The 4,355-nt window shown below is 38.5% G+C and overlaps 1 pseudogene; it reads right to left on the bottom strand.

The window, feature by feature from the left end:
* Positions 1-2,200: 2,200 nt before the first annotated feature.
* LOC138831303 (vacuolar protein sorting-associated protein 37A pseudogene) lies at positions 2,201-3,452 on the bottom strand (annotated as a pseudogene).
* Between the last annotated feature and the right edge of the window lie 903 nt (positions 3,453-4,355).

Genomic DNA, 4,355 nt, shown 5'->3' with positions numbered 1-4,355 from the left:
AGCCACAGTGCCACTTCTGGCCTTTGTTTTTGTTGTTGTTGTTGTTTTTGTTTTTACTGTTTATATGGTGCTGAGGAATCCAACCCAGGGCCTCATGTATTGGAGGCAAGCACTCGACCACTCTGAGCCACCTTCCCAGCCTCAAAAGTGAGTGAACTTTGTCCTTCATCTTCCCAGATTCATCCATCAAAGTTTTTCAGAAGGAATAAAGAAAGGAGTCATCTTAAATGTCTTTCAAGATGATCTTGGTAATTCTAAATCACTTTTGATGAAATGACATTGTTTAGTGTGACACAATTCAATGAATGGACAGTCATGGTGTTAGTGACCTCTTCTGGAGAGATTATGTGTAAATAAATCTCAATCCCTATTAGGTTGGAAAAGCTCATGACCAACAACGTCTGCAGAATCCCACTCCCAGCTAGTCTTTTAGATGATTGTCCATTGCTCCCCTTAGAGTTCATTATCAAATTTGAACCATGAAGCCTTGTATTTGCCCTGGTTACTAGCCTCGAATTCACTGGTTAGAATCCTAGCTGAGGCCATTCTTGATCATCCTTGTCTATAGTTTTCACGCGTTCACAGCTGGAGAGTATTCACTATGTTTAGTCCTGCAAATTAGACTCTGACTTTCCAGTATAAAATTACAAATTTGTTTCTTTTCACATGTTGTCATAAATTTCTTATAAGGACCCAAATAATAGTCATCCCTGGGCAAATGAGTCCATCAACAATGAGGAGAGGACTCTGGAGGTAGTTTGGATCTTAAAATATTAAAAATAGCATTTTTGCTTAGATGCCTTTCTGAATAAATCTAATTTAAAATAAACTAAGTATAAAACTGGGCACTGGTGGCTCATACCTGTAGTCCTAGCTACTCAGGAGGCTGACATCTCAGATCATGACTCGATTCCCACACAGGCATGTAAATCTGTAAGCCTCTTATGTGGCTGCAATGGTAAAGCACTAGCCATGAGCATAAAATTTAAGGAACAATAACACTGAGTCCCTGAGTTCAAGTCCCATTACTGAAATAAATAGATTAGTAAATAAAATAATTTATTAATCAACTAAATATAGCTACTCTGTGGCTGTACATTTAAGAGACAATTTTCTAAACATTCCAGAGAGAACATGAGATGAAATAAAGTCATATATGTTGATGCTTGGTTTTGTTATCAATGCCATGAGAATGTATCAAAGAGTTTGATCTAGAATAAATGAGTATATTGATTGAACTCTATTATTCCTGACAACTGAGATGACAGTTTGAATATCTGGTGAATGAAATCATGTATTGATTCTTATCTAAATGACAGGTGTTCACTTTTCAAAAAGGAAGATGAAGATGAGAATTTTTTAGTTGGATTGAGGGCAGAACATATTTTGGGAAGTTGACACACAAAATATCAATCAATAGACTATCTTTTAAAGAGTTTCCTTAGGACAATAAAATATATGTAGGGGTAGCAGAGTAACATGTAAAATATATCATTCAGTTTAGAGGACTTGTGAAAGGATTAAAAAGGTGATTAGGTTTCCATGGAGATATTTTTTAAATTTTTTTTAAATTAATTTTTTAAAGTTTTATTATTGTGAAAATACCATACAGAGGGGTTACAATTACATGAGCAATGTAATTAAGACATTTTTTGAATTTTTTTATTTATTAAAGATATATATATATATATATATATATATATATATATGGTATATTTATATGTTATAGGTATATATCTGGCACATTGGCTGGTTTGATATTTTCTGGTATTATGAATATTTAAAAACAAATTGCTTTTGAAAGTTTTATTCAAAAAGAAAGAAAAAGAGAGGGTGTGGGTATCTTTCCATAGCTGAAAGTACTTAAAAATTACTGAGAGGAAAATAATCTAAAGAAGATATCATTCTTGATAAAGAAATGAGGCAGTTTCAAATTAAAAGTACAAGATTAAGTACTTTTCATAAAATATTAAAACTAAAATCACATGCATAAGGTATTTAATTATAAGAATAGCAGTGAAATTTTAAAAGGACAGGATTTATCAATGATAAATAGGCGTTTTTAGTGCAAATACTGCAGAAAAATTTTCCAAGCAAAGATCATAATCATTCTAATCTATATAAAAAACAATCTCAGTTCTTTAAACAATGTAGAGTACATCTGAATTCAGCCATTTCAATGAAATGCCAACTTACAAACCTTAAATCTAAAATAATGTACTTAGTTTTATGTCTCATTTCTCTCTTGGCGGTCCATGTTTTCAGGAAAATCTGTAATGGACCATGAAGTTGGCTGTGCATTGCTATCACTTGTTTAAGTTTCTCTTCCTTGGCTCTTCTACAGTGGCAAACTGTTCTTTTTTCCATGAAGCTACTGAGAAAATCATCTATTTCAGTTTTTCCCTCCGAGAAATCTTCAGCAATATTATCAGATTCTTCCTCAGCTTCATGTGCAGCGACTTTCCATCTTGCCTGTAGGGCACTTGCACTACAACTCTCACTCAGTTCATGTTGTCTCTGCCTCTTCTTTTCAAACGTAGATTTCATTTGTGTAAGTAACTCATACTTATCTAAAACAGTTTGCCTTTTGGCTTCCAAACTGGGCTCCAAGAGGAGAGTTTTCTTGCTAATTCCTCAATACTTTTTACTAAATCACCCTTGTCATTAATAATTTGTTTTAGTTGAGGTAAACTCAAACTGTTCTAGTAATACTTCCTCTTGTTCATTCATATCTGTGAGTTGTGACACAATTCTGAGAGTTCTGGAAATGCATCAGGGACATCTGGCATCTTGTACCCAAAACCATTTTGGCTTATAGGTGTTGAAGTTTCCATTGTGGGAACAGGCAATGGCCGACTTGAAAGGACACCAAATGTAGGAGCAGCAGACTTGGCTGTTGTATAACTTGTTGAAGAAGAAACAGTGTCAGTAACAAAGAAGTTATGTTCTGTTAGCTTCTTGAGGAGGATATGCAGGAAGAAATGGAAAACCCTAAGAAGCATAAGGAGGCAGCCCACCTGGGTTACTATACAGGTATGGAAATGCTGTTGAAGTGGGAGCTAAAACAGGAGAATTCTTCCAAAACTCATCCAACAGACTCTGGCTAATCTTTCCAAGATCTGAGTGTATTGTAAAATTGCTTACTAATTGAGAGGTAACATATATTCCATGTTTATCCATTAAAGGATGTCAGATTGGTGGATAAACACTGATTGCTGGTTTTTCCTGAGGAAACTGTGGAGGAAGTACTATATTAATGTTAATTGTCAAGTTGTTTACAGTGAAGGGCAATCTGTATTCCACATCTTTCTGTATTTCAGCTATACTGGAGTGGGAGTTCCGGAGGGACTCGATCAAGCACTGCTTCTGCTGTTGGAGGCTGGTGAGGCCACCACCAGGGATCCTGCTGTGGAGAAGGAGGCGCTCTTGGTCAGGGGAAAGAGCCAGCTCATCCTCCTCGCGTCCCTGGGGCAGGAGGCCCTACAAGGTTTGGGCCTGCTTCTCCCAGAGGCTGCCTGGCAGGTCTCCAGCTACAGAGGAGTGGCCTGAAATACCCAAGGTTCGAGTCCGGTTGTGTGTGTGTGGGGAGGAGCAGAGGGGCAGGCCGTGGGGCAAGCCAACGGCGCCTTTTACCAAGTAAACCAGGTTCCTGGTCCCCGGGTTTGGGGGACCATGACATAACTGGAGAGAGCTGGAGAGAGGTAAATTGTCAAGCAGGACACAAGCAACCAGGATCCTACCCTTGGAGGCCCAGGTGCTCCAGACTGGCTAGCCAGTCAGATTGTAACCTGGCTGCGCTCGGCGTGCCTGGCCTCGTCCTACCATGAGCACATTTCTTATCAAGCATTGCTGCCTACTCCTTTGTTTCCCTTTGCCATCCCTGCTGCGACACCCCCTCTCCCCCATCTAGTCCCCCGACTCCTCCCCAAAGTTCTAAATTTCATTTTTCAACTTAATGTCTTGTATATTTCATTGTTGTAATGGGTTCCTATTTAAACAATTTGTTTTTCCCTTCCCCTCCACAAATTATACCAACATTAACTACAGTGAAAACAGGAGTTATACCGTGGGGGAGGGACACACCAAGCAACAACAACAACAACATATAACCCTGGGCTGGGAAGGTCGCTCAGTGTTAGAGTTCTTGCCTTGAATGCAGGAGGCCCTGGGTTCAATTCCTCAGTACCACATAAACAGAAAAAGCTGGAAGTAGCACTGTGGCTAAATAAGTAGAGCACTAGCCTTGAGCTGAAGAGCTCAGAGACAATGCCCAGGCCCAGAGTTCATGCCCCACAACCGAAAAAAAAATCACTTTATAAAACATTAGAAGCAATAGAAAGCAAGAAAAAACACTT

This window comes from Dipodomys merriami, unplaced genomic scaffold (assembly GCF_024711535.1).
Source record: "Dipodomys merriami isolate MVZ:Mamm:240054 unplaced genomic scaffold, mDipMer1.0.p SCAF_1911, whole genome shotgun sequence".
NCBI classification, from domain to species: Eukaryota; Metazoa; Chordata; class Mammalia; order Rodentia; family Heteromyidae; genus Dipodomys; species Dipodomys merriami.
Note: the sequence above shows the minus strand (reverse complement) of the source record. Positions and strands in the feature narration are given on the sequence as shown.